This window comes from Rhipicephalus microplus, unplaced genomic scaffold, assembly GCF_043290135.1.
Source record: "Rhipicephalus microplus isolate Deutch F79 unplaced genomic scaffold, USDA_Rmic scaffold_315, whole genome shotgun sequence".
Taxonomy (NCBI): domain Eukaryota; kingdom Metazoa; phylum Arthropoda; class Arachnida; order Ixodida; family Ixodidae; genus Rhipicephalus; species Rhipicephalus microplus.
The window spans coordinates 20,001-35,000 of record NW_027464883.1 but is presented as its reverse complement, the minus strand read 5'-3'; the positions used below and the strand labels follow the sequence as shown (position 1 = coordinate 35,000).

The window sequence follows — 15,000 nt, the reverse complement described above, 5'->3', positions numbered from 1 at the left end:
ACGGGACGGGAACTGCGAAGCACTTAGACCGACGGCGGACTACGACGAGAACGCCTTAAGCTTCGCCAACGTTTCGCCAACTCGTGCGGGAGACTTTTTCCGCTTCGCGGCAAGTCGTCGCGCCGTGCTCTCCGCATCAACCGCGTACGCAGCGAACCGCAAACGTCGGGCGCAGCCTCCTCACCTCCCTGCGCTTTGCGCGCGAACGTTCCCTGTTCGCGCGGCAAAGCCTGGAGGAGGCACGGCCCCGCAGCGTGTTCGAGCGCCCGGTCTACGGGACACCCTGCTTACTTCGAGGGCAACAAGCGCAACGCAAGGCTGCGATCTCGCGCACTTTGCGCACGGCTGGAGAAGCTTTGCTGGCCGGCTTTCGCTCCTCGTGTTTACCGTGCGTTAAAGTTGCGCGTCCGTGGCTCTCGCAGCTCTTGCGCGCCCGGTCGCAGAGAGGAGTACGCAACCTCGACCGCACTTTCCCTGCAGGCTTCCTTCCGACTCGAAGTCCTGCGGCGGTCTCAACGAGGTGCCACATCCTCAATGCAGTCGGTCGCCCCCGTTTCGGTTGGGCTCTGGCACGACGGTCGCCACCGTCTCGCCCTTGAGTGGCCGCTGTTGGCGCTCGCTGTGAGGTGTTCAGCGTGCTGTCCGTGTTGCCGACGCGGTCAAAACGAGTCGACGGCTCACGTTCCCTTGTGCGCCGAAGGCTCTCTTGATATGTGATCCGACCCTCAGACAGACGAAGCCAAGGGAAGACCCAAGGCCGCAATGTGCGTTCAAAGAATCAGTGCTCAGTGTGTCCTGCAATTCACACCAAGTCTCGCAGCTGGCTGCGTTCTTCATCGACCCGAGAACCGAGTGATCCACCGCTTAGAGTCGTGAAAAAGTGTTTGTTCAATTCCGTACAGTCAAAACCAAACGTTTCTGGCACTCGGCCAAACAGTGGCCAAGAAGGGCGCTTTTCAGCGCACGCTTGGACTCCAAAACTCTGCCGCGCCTTTTTCGGCTGCCGCAAATCGAGCAAACGGTGTGTTTCGGACGGCGTTTCGCTTTCGCTACTTGCGAGTGCTTTCGTGGTCCACCCCTCTATAAATACTCGGGAGGCGTCGAAGCCGGTTCTCCAAGCCGGACCCGTAGGTATCGTTGTGTGCTCGCTCTCATTGGCCCGCCTAACCAGAAAATGCCTGCGGTACACCCATTTGGATAAGAGTGCACGCAGATGCGGGCCTCGACGGCTACACATTTCCTCGGGCGGCCGCCTCCCGGCCTCCGTGGAGCGCGGGATGCACGGTCCCATCGACAAGCCTCTCCCGTTTTTACCGTGGCGTCGCGGTTCACCACGGCAGGCGGGTCGGTCTCCTCCGCATAAAAAGGGGGACCCCCGCTTTTTGTTCCACGAAATCGCACAAGCTTTTTTCGCATCCACGGTTTGCCACCGCACACCAAAATTCCGATCCGGCTGCCTACTTTAGCCAACAGGTGGAGCCAGGCGCGCCGTACTTGCGCGGCACTTCCCACGTCCACCGAAGTCGGTGCCAAGGACCACTTTCGGCGCCGGAGCCGCGTACGAGCCTACTCGAGGCGGAAGAACGAAGCCAGCAAGGGCCTGGCCGCAAGTGCGTTCAATTGTCGGGACGTCCAAGTCCCTCGTTCTTCCGTGCTTCCTCTTTCGGCAAGTCGTTGCGGCACCTTCCCAAAGCGCGCAGACCCGCTAATCGCGACGAGCGCGACGTGGCCGTGCCGCCTTTCCCTCGGCAGCAAGCAAAACGCCTGGCAACGTCGACGCTCCCCTAACCGCGATCTCGCACCGTGTTTCGTGTGGCGAATTCAAAAGCCGGCCGGCGCTGCTGCAACCATTACGGTCGGTACGCATACGCCGCGGAGGGCGGGACGGTCATCGGAGCGTGCGGTTCCTCCATCGAGTACTGCGCACCTCGGCCGTCGCATCGCCGTGCCATGACCGGCCGCGCGTCAACGCGAACCGGTGCCAGCGAGATCCCTCGCCTGCAAGAACCGACCGGCAGCCTCCGTCACCCGAGGACGCGGAGGCGCTTGCCGCGGACGGCGGGACGGTATGCACTGGTGCACAGCGGACCCGTCACATCGCCAGTTCCTTGACCGACCGCCGACGCTTGTGCCGTTCCTCTCGTACTTGGCAGTCGCCGCGCGATTGTCGGGTCTCGTTCTTGCACGCTCGAACGGTCGGGAGGGCACTCGGCTGGCGTTTCGGGAACGCGCAGCCTCGCCTTCTACCGACGTAACCACGACTCGCCGTTCGCGCTCCGCCGCTCCTGTTTACAGTACTAGGCGGTCCCGCAGCGGTCGGGTCGCGCATTTCGAGCGCTTCGAGCCACGGTGCAGTGGCGGGTCGAAAGCCGACCTATGAGTGCGTTGCGCCGTTTGTACCCGCGTCCGCCACCTGGCCGACCGTCCAAGGTCGCGGTGTTGGCGTCCGCTGGGCGCAACAATTTGTCACGGGGTGCCGCTCCACATTCAGGCAGCCCCGTGGGGAAAAGCCGACTCCGCGTCCAAACGGGGTCAGCGGCAGAAAGTGTCGGGCGCAGACGCAGCTGAGGCGCTCACCCTTCACAATCCGTTAATGATCCTTCCGCAGGTTCACCTACGGAAACCTTGTTACGACTTTTACTTCCTCTAAATGATCAAGTTTGGTCATCTTTCCAACAGACCGGCGCAACCGAAAGGCCGCGCCGGACATCGGTCCGAAGACCTCACTAAATCATTCAATCGGTAGTAGCGACGGGCGGTGTGTACAAAGGGCAGGGACGTAATCAACGCGAGCTTATGACTCGCGCTTACTGGGAATTCCTCGTTCAAGGGGAACAATTGCAAGCCCCTATCCCAATCACGAAAGAAGTTCCACGGGTTACCCAGTCTTTTCAGACAGGGATAAAGACACGCTGCTTCCTTCAGTGTAGCGCGCGTGCGGCCCCGGACATCTAAGGGCATCACAGACCTGTTATTGCTCTGTTTCGTGCGGCTAGGAGCCGCTTGTCCCTCTAAGAAGGTTGTAAGGTGCTGGGAACCCCGCACCTATTTAATAGGCTAGAGTCTCGTTCGTTATCGGAATTAACCAGACAAATCGCTCCACCAACTAAGAACGGCCATGCACCACCATCCACCGAATCAAGAAAGAGCTCTCAATCTGTCAATCCTCCCAGTGTCCGGGCCGGGTAAGTTTTCCCGTGTTGAGTCAAATTAAGCCGCAGGCTCCACTCCTGGTGGTGCCCTTCCGTCAATTCCTTTAAGTTTCAGCTTTGCAACCATACTTCCCCCGGAACCCAAATACTTTGGTTTCCCGGAAGCTGCCCGCCGAGTCATTTGAGTAACTCAGGCGGATCGCTGGTTGGCATCGTTTATGGTCAGAACTAGGGCGGTATCTGATCGCCTTCGAACCTCTGACTTTCGTTCTTGATCAATGAAAACATTCTTGGCAAATGCTTTCGCAGTAGTTCGTCTTGCGACGGTCCAAGAATTTCACCTCTAGCGCCGCAATACGAATGCCCCCGTCCGTCCCTCTTAATCATTACCTCGTATTCCAAAAACCAACAGAACAGAAACGAGGTCTTGTTCTATTATTCCATGCAAGTTTATTCAGGCGACTCGCCTGCGTTGAGCACTCTAATTTTTTCAAAGTAAAAGCACCGGCCATCTCGAGGCACACAATGAAGTGCACCAAGAAAGAACCGGCATGATGTTCAGTCCGAGCCGTCGCATCGGGTAGATGCACTACTCGTCTGGAACTGAGATCCAACTACGAGCTTTTTAACCGCAGCAGCTTTAGTATACGCTATTGGAGCTGGAATTACCGCGGCTGCTGGCACCAGACTTGCCCTCCAATTGATCCTCGTTAAAGGATTTAGAGTGTACTCATTTCAATTACGGGGCCTCAAAAGAGTCCCGTATTGTTATTTTTCGTCACTACCTCCCCGTGCCGGGAGTGGGTAATTTGCGCGCCTGCTGCCTTCCTTGGATGTGGTAGCCGTTTCTCAGGCTCCCTCTCCGGAATCGAACCCTGATTCTCCGTTACCCGTAACAACCATGGTAAGCAAGTAACCTACCATCGAAAGTTGATAAGGCAGACACTTGAAAGAAACGTCGCCGGCTCGTGGCCATGCGATCAGCACAAAGTTATCCAGAGTCACCACACAATACGGGCCGAAACCCGATCGATCTTGGTCTAATAAAAGCACCCGTTACCCAAAGGGCTCCAGGCTCACTGCATGTATTAGCTCTAGAATTGCCACAGTTATCCAAGTAGGAAGAAACGATCTAAGGAACCATAACTGATTTAATGAGCCATTCGCGGTTTCGCCTTATTTCGGCATGTACTTAGACATGCATGGCTTAATCTTTGAGACAAGCATATGATTACTGGCAGGATCAACCAGGTAATCGTTCGACTGCGCGTCCGTCCTCGCCTTCGGCGGGCCGGACGCAGTCTGTGTGCGGCGGAGGCCACCTTCAGGCGCCCCAACACGCTTATTTTGCACTCCGAGATGACGGCGTTCGAGCTCGCTACGGCACAACCTTCCCGAAAGACGAGTGGGAGCCGTGCGGCAAGAAGCACGTTCATGCTCGCTCTTTTTCGTTGCATCGACTCGGTCGCGCCGTGCGGGTTGCCCAAGCCCGCTGCACTGTCGGTGGACCGGCCGGAACTAGCAACGGAGCCGAGACTGCAAAGCCGCCAGACGACGGGTCACGCCCGCGTCTTCGGCGCTTTCGCATCTGAATCGCCCGAGGACGACACGGAACACACCTCGATATCGTGGTAAAACGGCACCGTCCGACAACCAGCCCCTAACGCATCAAGCGGATGAGGCTGCAGACGACTGCCGTGGATTCCCCTGGAGCAGACCCGAGGACACGCTTGACGAGGCCGAAGCCCGCCGCATATCAGACACCCGGTCGCTTTCGCGTACGCCGCTCACGAGAACCCCCACATAATAGCAGCGATAAGTACCCAGACCTCCTTGGGCACTAATACGAGCGTACTCGAGAAAATTTCACCGCGGGTGTGCCCCGAAACGTGTGGCACGTTGAGCGTGCCACAAGTCTACGTCGCTCTCAAACCCGCCGAGGTCGTAGAATTTGCGACCCTACTCACGAAATTCCCACCGAGGATACGGCCGCAAACGTACCGCACCTTGGGTAGGCCACGAGTTTGTGCAACACTACGCTGACGGCACAGCACCGAGGTCGTGCGCGCACGCACGGGAAAATTCCGCCGCGGTTTCTGCCGAAAACGTGAGGCACCACGACTCTCCGCAAGTTCGCGTCGACTGCGAAAGACCGAAGTCGTGAACGACGTGTCCGCTACTCGCCGCCGACACGCTGGACACCAAACGTACAACGACTCGACGGCGTCGTAGAGGCCCACGACGCGGTTTTCCTTAACGACGTCTCGGCGTGGCACCGACAGGTTAGAACGGCCGACCAACGTTCCCTGTCCGCCGTTCGGCTCAGTCGAAGGGCTCGGCGACTTCGGCAACGCTGCGAAGCCGCACGGTGACGCACGCCATGTCCCCATTTTTTTTTTTTTTTTTCTTTCTGCGTCTGCCGGGGTGCCCCTATAATAGCAGCGATAAGCACCCAGACCGCCGTGGGTCGCTCGCCCCGGCTGACGTGGTTTTTCGTACTCCTGCGGCGGTCGCCGTCAAGCACGTCCAAATACGCTACTTTCGTGGGCGCATTCACGCTCTTTCGCTTCGCCGGAGTGCCAGCACTCACTCTGCCAAAAACGGCGAACATCCGAGCGGCGGTTCCCACTTTTGCGTCGGCGTCGCAAACCCCGCCCCGGCAGACGAGGTTTGCCGTACTCGTGCGACGGTGGCCGGCGGGCACGTCGAAAGACGCCGATATCGTGCGCGAATTGGCGCACCTTGGCTTCACCGGAGTGCCGCCACTGACTCCTCCAAAAACGGCGAAGATCCGAGCGGCGCTTCCCACTTTCGCATCGGCGTCCCGAACTCCGCCCCGGCTGACGCGGTTTACCGTACTCGTGCGACGGTCGCCGGCGAGCACGTGGAAAGACGCCGATATCGTGCCCGAATCGGCTCCGTTCGGCTTCGCCGGAGTGCCAGCACTGGCTCGGCGAAAGACGACGAACATCCGAGCGACGGTTCTCACTATTGCGTACGCGTCGCAAACCCCGCCCCGGCAGACGCACTTTGCCGTACTCGTGCGACGGTCGCCGGCGAGCACGTAGAAAGACGCCGATATCGTGCCGGAATCGGCCCCGTTTGGCTTCGCCGGAGTGCCAGCACTCACTCGGCCACAAACGGCGAACATCCGAGCGGCGGTTCCCACTTAGCCGTCGGCGTCCCGAACTCCGCCCCGGCAGACGCGGTTGCCGAGCTCGTGCGACTAGCGACCGCGAAGCCGTCTCGCGACGCCGCTTTCGTGCGCGGCTCCCACTGCGACCTGGGTCACCCGAGGTCGACGAGCAAGAAAGAATGTCGAAAAAAAATTTTTTTTTTTTTGCGTCTGCCGGGGTGCCCCTATAATAGCAGCGATAAGCACCCAGACCGCCATGGGTCGCTCGCCCCGGCTGACGTGGTTTTTCGTTTTCCTGCGGTGGTCGTCGTCAAGCACGTCCAAACACGCCACTTTCGTGGGCGCATTCGCGCTCTTTCGCTTCGCCGGAGTGCCAGCACTCACTCTGCCAAAAACGGCGAACATCCTAGTGGCGGTTCCCACTTTTGCGTCGGCGTCGCCAACCCCGCCCCGGCATACGCGGTTTGCCGTACTCGTGCGGCGGTGGCCGGCGGGCACGTCGAAAGACACCGATATCGTGCGCGAGTCGATGCTTCTTGGTCTCGCAGGAGGGCCGCCACTCACTCCTGCAAAAACGGCGAAGATCCGAGCGGCGCTTCCCACTTTTTCGTCGGCATCGCAAACCTCGCCCCGGCAGACGCGCTTTGCCGTACTCGTGCGACGGTCGCCGGCGAGCACGTCGAAATACGCCGATATCGTGCCCGAATCGGCCCCGTTTCGCTTCGCCGGAGTGCCAGCACTCACTCGGCCAAAAACGGCGAACATCCGAGCAGCGGTACCCACTTAGCCGTCGGCATCCCGAACTCCGCGCCGGCTGACGCGGTTGCCGAGCTCGTGCGACTAGCGACCGCGAACGCGTCTCGCGACGCCGCTTTCGTGCGCGGCTCCCATTGCGACCTGGGTTACCCGAGCTCGACCAGCAAAAAAGAAGGTCGAAAAAAAATTTTTTTTTTCTGCGTCTGCCGGGGTGCCCCTATAATAGCAGCGATAAGCACCCAGACCGCCGTGGGTCGCTCGCCCCGGCTGACGTGGTTTTTCGTACTCCTGCAGCGGTCGCCGTCAAGCACGTCCAAATACGCCACTTTCGTGGGCGCTTTCGCGCTCTTTCGCGTCGCCGGTGTGCCAGCACTCACTCTGCCAAAAACGGCGAACATCCTAGTGGCGGTTCCCACTTTTGCGTCGGCGTCGCCAACCCCGCCCCGGCATACGCGGTTTGCCGTACTCGTGCGGCGGTGGCCGGCGGGCACGTCGAAAGACACCGATATCGTGCGCGAGTCGATGCTTCTTGGTCTCGCAGGAGGGCCGCCACTCACTCCTGCAAAAACGGCGAAGATCCGAGCGGCGCTTCCCACTTTTTCGTCGGCATCGCAAACCTCGCCCCGGCAGACGCGCTTTGCCGTACTCGTGCGACGGTCGCCGGCGAGCACGTCGAAATACGCCGATATCGTGCCCGAATCGGCCCCGTTTCGCTTCGCCGGAGTGCCAGCACTCACTCGGCCAAAAACGGCGAACATCCGAGCAGCGGTACCCACTTAGCCGTCGGCATCCCGAACTCCGCGCCGGCTGACGCGGTTGCCGAGCTCGTGCGACTAGCGACCGCGAACGCGTCTCGCGACGCCGCTTTCGTGCGCGGCTCCCATTGCGACCTGGGTTACCCGAGCTCGACCAGCAAAAAAGAAGGTCGAAAAAAAATTTTTTTTTTCTGCGTCTGCCGGGGTGCCCCTATAATAGCAGCGATAAGCACCCAGACCGCCGTGGGTCGCTCGCCCCGGCTGACGTGGTTTTTCGTACTCCTGCAGCGGTCGCCGTCAAGCACGTCCAAATACGCCACTTTCGTGGGCGCTTTCGCGCTCTTTCGCGTCGCCGGTGTGCCAGCACTCACTCTGCCAAAAACGGCCAACATCCGAGCGGCGGTTCCCACTTTTGCGTCGGCGTCGTAAACCCCGCCCCGGCAGACGCGGTTTGCCCTACTCGTTCGACGGTCGCCGGCGAGCGCGTCGAAAGACGCCGATATCGTGCGCTAATTGGCGCTCCTTGGCTTCTCCGGAGTGCCGCCACTCACTCCTCCAAAAACGGCGAAGATCCGAGCGGCGTTCTCCACTTTCGCATCGGCGTCCCGAACTCCGCCCGGGCTGACGCGGTTTACCGTACTCGTGCGACGGTCGCCGCCGGGCACGTCGAAAGACGCCGATATCGTGCCGTAATCGGCCCCGTTTGGCTTCGCCCGAGTGCCAGCACTCACTCGGCCAAAAACGGCGAACATCCGAGCAGCGTTTCCCACTTTCGCATCGGCGTCCCGAAGCCCGCCCCGGCAGACGCGGTTTGCCCTACTCGAGCGACGGTCGCCGGCGATCACGTCGAAAGGCGCCGAATTCGTGCACGAATCGATGCTTCTTGGTCTCGCAGGAGGGCCGCCACTCACTCCTGCAAAAACGGCGAAGATCCGAGTTGCGCTTCCCACTTTTTCGTCGGCGTCCCGAACTACGCCCCGGCTGACGCGGTTTACCGTACTCGTGCGACGGTCGCCGGCGGGCACTTCAAAATACGCCGATTTCGTGGGCGCATTCACGCTGTTTCGCTTCCCCGGAGTGCCAACACTCACTCTGCCGAAAGCGGCGATCATCCGAGCGGCGGTTCCCACTTTTGCGTCGGCTTCGCAAACGGCGCCCCGGCAGACGCGCTCGTGCGACGTACTCGTGCGACGGTCGCCGGCGAGCACGTCGAAAGACGCCGATATCGTGCTCGAATCGACCCCGTTTCGCTTCGCCGGAGTGCTGCCAGTCACGGCGCAGAAAACGGCGAACAAGTGTTTTTTTTTTTTTTTCCTAGAATTTGTGTTATAGAAGGCACATTTGATATCGGACGATAATTTTCAACTTTATCACGCGCACCGATTTTCGTGTAGAGGTTTGCAAGTTTATGGGAATTTCTCCACTTGGAATAATGCGATTTAGTAGTACTACGAGAACTTCATGGATGTACTCAAGGGTACGGGGCAAGTCAGTTACGTCAACACCTGCAGATTTTTTACACTTCAAACTGAAAATTGTTGGTTGTGAGTCCTCGTGTGATATTAAAGGCCGATTCGCTAACACATAGAACAAAGAAAGAAAGGAAGAAAAAACGCCCGCGCTCGCTCAAGAAACCTGGGTTCGCAACAAGTGGCAACAACAAGCAACCGAGCGAGTGCGCCAAAACCCGTGGCGGCCGAACAAACGCGAAGTCCCAACCGCGTCAGCCGGGGCGGCACGGGACAGGAAAAATCACTTCAGCCGGGGCGGCGGGGCACCGAATAAACCTCGTCACCTCGTCGCAGGATAAAAGAGGAAACAAAAAGTCTAAACAGCGTCTGCTGGAGCGAATGCGTAATAAAACAACAACAACAACAAAAAAAAAACACCCGCGCTCAAGAAGTCTGCAATCCTCACAAAAGGCGACTGTGACCGAGCAGCGTCAGCCGGGGCCGTGCGGAAACGGAAAAACCGCGACTACCGGGGCGTCGAGGCACCGAAAAATCCACTTCAGCCGCGGCGAAAAAAAAAAACAAAAAGAAAGACGGAGGGGGGGGGGGGGAACCACGTCTGCCGGGGCGAAGGAAAAAAAAAAACGCGTCTGCCGGGGCGAGCCCGGGTGCGGCACCACCGGGAAAACTGTGGCAAACAGACATGGCGATCGAGTGAGTGGGCCGCCAGCCAGGCTCAGCCAAAAAGTGCAAAGTCCGAACTGCGTCAGCCGGGGCGGCAAAAACCGCGTCAGCCGGGGCGGCGCAAAAAACCGCGTCTGCCGGGGCGGCACGAAACCGCGTCAGCCGGGGCGGGGCGAAAACTGCGTCAGCCGGGGCGAAAAGAAAAAAAAAAAACGCGTCTGCCGGGGCAAGCCCGGGTGCGGCACCACCGGGAAAACTGTGGCAAACAGACATGGCGATCGAGTGAGTGGGCCGCCAGCCAGGCACAGCCGAAAAGTGCAAAGTCCGAACCGTGTCAGCCGGGGCGACGCAAAAACCGCGTCAGCCGGGGCGGCGCGAAAACCGCGTCAGCCGGGGCGGCACGAAACCGCGTCAGCCGGGGCGGCGCGAAAACTGCGTCAGCCGGGGCGGCGCGAAAACCTCGTCAGCCGGGGCGAGCGAAAAGGGGGGGGGGGGGGGGAACCACGTCTGCCGGGGCGAAAGAAAAAAAAAACGCGTCTGCCGGGGCGAGCCCGGGTGCGGCACCACCGGGAAGACTGTGGCAAACAGACATGGCGATCGAGTGAGTGGGCCGCCAGCCAGGCTCAGCCCAAAAAGTGCCAAGTCCGAACTGCGTCAGCCGGGGCGGCAAAAACCGCGTCAGCCGGGGCGGCGCGAAAACCGCGTCTGCCGGGGCGGCGCGAAAACTGCGTCAGCCGGGGCGAGCCCGGGTGCGGCACCACCGGGAAAACTGTGGCTAACAGACATGGCGATCGAGTGAGTGGGCCACCAGCCAGGCTCAGCCAAAAAGTGCCAAGTCCGAACTGCGTCAGCCGGGGCGGCAAAAACCGCGTCAGCCGGGGCGGCGCAAAAAAACCGCGTCTGCCGGGGCGGCACGAAACCGCGTCAGCCGGGGCGGCGCGAAAACTGCGTCAGCCGGGGCGAAAGAAAAAAAAAACGCGTCTGCCGGGGCGAGCCCGGGTGCGGCACCACCGGGAAAACTGTGGCAAACAGACATGGCGATCGAGTGAGTGGGCCGCCAGCCAGGCACAGCCGAAAAGTGCTAAGTCCGAACTGCGTCTGCCGGGGCGGCACGAAACCGCGTCAGCCGGGGCGGCGCGAAAACCGCGTCTGCCGGGGCGGCACGAAACCGCGTCAGCCGGGGCGGCGCGAAAACTGCGTCAGCCGGGGCGAGCCCGGGTGCGGCACCACCGGGAAAACTGTGGCAAACAGACATGGCGATCGAGTGAGTGGGCCGCCAGCCAGGCACAGCCGAAAAGTGCTAAGTCCGAACTGCGTCTGCCGGGGCGGCACGAAACCGCGTCAGCCGGGGCGGCGCGAAAACCGCGTCTGCCGGGGCGGCACGAAACCGCGTCAGCCGGGGCGGCGCGAAAACTGCGTCAGCCGGGGCGAGCCCGGGTGCGGCACCACCGGGAAAACTGTGGCAAACAGACATGGCGATCGAGTGAGTGGGCCGCCAGCCAGGCACAGCCGAAAAGTGCTAAGTCCGAACTGCGTCAGCCGGGGCGGCAAAAACCGCGTCAGCCGGGGCGGCGCAAAAAACCGCGTCTGCCGGGGCGGCACGAAACCGCGTCAGCCGGGGCGGCGCGAAAACTGCGTCAGCCGGGGCGAAAGAAAAAAAAAAAACGCGTCTGCCGGGGCGAGCCCGGGTGCGGCACCACCGGGAAAACTGTGGCAAACAGACATGGCGATCGAGTGAGTGGGCCGCCAGCCAGGCACAGCCGAAAAGTGCTAAGTCCGAACTGCGTCTGCCGGGGCGGCACGAAACCGCGTCAGCCGGGGCGGCGCGAAAACCGCGTCTGCCGGGGCGGCACGAAACCGCGTCAGCCGGGGCGGCGCGAAAACTGCGTCAGCCGGGGCGAGCCCGGGTGCGGCACCACCGGGAAAACTGTGGCAAACAGACATGGCGATCGAGTGAGTGGGCCGCCAGCCAGGCACAGCCGAAAAGTGCTAAGTCCGAACTGCGTCTGCCGGGGCGGCACGAAACCGCGTCAGCCGGGGCGGCGCGAAAACCGCGTCTGCCGGGGCGGCACGAAACCGCGTCAGCCGGGGCGGCGCGAAAACTGCGTCAGCCGGGGCGAGCCCGGGTGCGGCACCACCGGGAAAACTGTGGCAAACAGACATGGCGATCGAGTGAGTGGGCCGCCAGCCAGGCACAGCCGAAAAGTGCAAAGTCCGAACCGTGTCAGCCGGGGCGACGCAAAAACCGCGTCAGCCGGGGCGGCGCGAAAACCGCGTCAGCCGGGGCGGCACGAAACCGCGTCAGCCGGGGCGGCGCGAAAACTGCGTCAGCCGGGGCGGCGCGAAAACCTCGTCAGCCGGGGCGAGCGAAAAGGGGGGGGGGGAACCACGTCTGCCGGGGCGAAAGAAAAAAAAAACGCGTCTGCCGGGGCGAGCCCGGGTGCGGCACCACCGGGAAGACTGTGGCAAACAGACATGGCGATCGAGTGAGTGGGCCGCCAGCCAGGCTCAGCCCAAAAAGTGCCAAGTCCGAACTGCGTCAGCCGGGGCGGCAAAAACCGCGTCAGCCGGGGCGGCGCGAAAACCGCGTCTGCCGGGGCGGCGCGAAAACTGCGTCAGCCGGGGCGAGCCCGGGTGCGGCACCACCGGGAAAACTGTGGCTAACAGACATGGCGATCGAGTGAGTGGGCCACCAGCCAGGCTCAGCCAAAAAGTGCCAAGTCCGAACTGCGTCAGCCGGGGCGGCAAAAACCGCGTCAGCCGGGGCGGCGCAAAAAAACCGCGTCTGCCGGGGCGGCACGAAACCGCGTCAGCCGGGGCGGCGCGAAAACTGCGTCAGCCGGGGCGAAAGAAAAAAAAAACGCGTCTGCCGGGGCGAGCCCGGGTGCGGCACCACCGGGAAAACTGTGGCAAACAGACATGGCGATCGAGTGAGTGGGCCGCCAGCCAGACACAGCCGATAAGTGCTAAGTCCGAACTGCGTCTGCCGGGGCGGCACGAAACCGCGTCAGCCGGGGCGGCGCGAAAACCGCGTCTGCCGGGGCGGCACGAAACCGCGTCAGCCGGGGCGGCGCGAAAACTGCGTCAGCCGGGGCGAGCCCGGGTGCGGCACCACCGGGAAAACTGTGGCAAACAGACATGGCGATCGAGTGAGTGGGCCGCCAGCCAGGCACAGCCGAAAAGTGCTAAGTCCGAACTGCGTCTGCCGGGGCGGCACGAAACCGCGTCAGCCGGGGCGGCGCGAAAACCGCGTCTGCCGGGGCGGCACGAAACCGCGTCAGCCGGGGCGGCGCGAAAACTGCGTCAGCCGGGGCGAGCCCGGGTGCGGCACCACCGGGAAAACTGTGGCAAACAGACATGGCGATCGAGTGAGTGGGCCGCCAGCCAGGCACAGCCGAAAAGTGCTAAGTCCGAACTGCGTCAGCCGGGGCGGCAAAAACCGCGTCAGCCGGGGCGGCGCAAAAAACCGCGTCTGCCGGGGCGGCACGAAACCGCGTCAGCCGGGGCGGCGCGAAAACTGCGTCAGCCGGGGCGAAAGAAAAAAAAAACGCGTCTGCCGGGGCGAGCCCGGGTGCGGCACCACCGGGAAAACTGTGGCAAACAGACATGGCGATCGAGTGAGTGGGCCGCCAGCCAGGCACAGCCGAAAAGTGCTAAGTCCGAACTGCGTCTGCCGGGGCGGCACGAAACCGCGTCAGCCGGGGCGGCGCGAAAACCGCGTCTGCCGGGGCGGCACGAAACCGCGTCAGCCGGGGCGGCGCGAAAACTGCGTCAGCCGGGGCGAGCCCGGGTGCGGCACCACCGGGAAAACTGTGGCAAACAGACATGGCGATTGAGTGAGTGGGCCGCCAGCCAGGCACAGCCGAAAAGTGCTAAGTCCGAACTGCGTCTGCCGGGGCGGCACGAAACCGCGTCAGCCGGGGCGGCGCGAAAACCGCGTCTGCCGGGGCGGCACGAAACCGCGTCAGCCGGGGCGGCGCGAAAACTGCGTCAGCCGGGGCGAGCCCGGGTGCGGCACCACCGGGAAAACTGTGGCAAACAGACATGGCGATCGAGTGAGTGGGCCGCCAGCCAGGCACAGCCGAAAAGTGCTAAGTCCGAACTGCGTCTGCCGGGGCGGCACGAAACCGCGTCAGCCGGGGCGGCGCGAAAACCGCGTCTGCCGGGGCGGCACGAAACCGCGTCAGCCGGGGCGGCGCGAAAACTGCGTCAGCCGGGGCGAGCCCGGGTGCGGCACCACCGGGAAAACTGTGGCAAACAGACATGGCGATCGAGTGAGTGGGCCGCCAGCCAGGCACAGCCGAAAAGTGCAAAGTCCGAACCGTGTCAGCCGGGGCGACGCAAAAACCGCGTCAGCCGGGGCGGCGCGAAAACCGCGTCTGCCGGGGCGGCACGAAACCGCGTCAGCCGGGGCGGCGCGAAAACTGCGTCAGCCGGGGCGAGCCCGGGTGCGGCACCACCGGGAAAACTGTGGCAAACAGACATGGCGATCGAGTGAGTGGGCCGCCAGCCAGGCACAGCCGAAAAGTGCTAAGTCCGAACTGCGTCAGCCGGGGCGGCAAAAACCGCGTCAGCCGGGGCGGTGCAAAAACCGCGTCTGCCGGGGCGAAATAAAAAAAAAAACAAAGAAAAAAGCCCGCGCTTAATCAAAAGAAAACAAAGAAAAAAGCTTGCGCTTAATCAAAAGAAAACAAACAAAAAAAGTTCGCGCTTAAGCCTGGCGGTGGAACCACCGGGGCAAACAGACCTGGCGATCGAGTGAGTGGGCCGCCAGCCGGGGTGAGCCAAAAAGTGCAAAGTCCGAACCGCGTCAGCCGGGGCGGCGCGAAAACCGCGTCAGCCGGGGCGGCGCAAAAACCGCGTCAGCCGGGGCGGCGCAAAAACTGCGTCAGCCGGGGCGGCACGGAAAAACGAAAACCGCGTCAGCCGGGGCGACATCAAAATGAGGAAAAAAAAAAAAACTGCCTTAGGACACCTGCGTACACTTTCATGCGTTTGGGCATATCTCTCTGTAACACGCGCGCCCCTCGTTACGCGCGGCACTCTGTTTTCTCCGACACCCATAT

The 15,000-nt window shown here is 61.9% G+C and overlaps 2 non-coding genes across 2 annotated transcripts; both read right to left on the bottom strand.

The window, feature by feature from the left end:
• Window positions 1–719: 719 nt before the first annotated feature.
• On the bottom strand, window positions 720–872 carry LOC142793646 (5.8S ribosomal RNA). Its single transcript, XR_012891710.1, has one exon. It is a non-coding gene; the product is annotated as a 5.8S ribosomal RNA (ribosomal RNA).
• A 1,719-nt stretch (window positions 873–2,591) lies between these two features.
• On the bottom strand, window positions 2,592–4,406 carry LOC142793640 (small subunit ribosomal RNA). Its single transcript, XR_012891704.1, has one exon. It is a non-coding gene; the product is annotated as a small subunit ribosomal RNA (ribosomal RNA).
• Window positions 4,407–15,000: the final 10,594 nt, after the last annotated feature.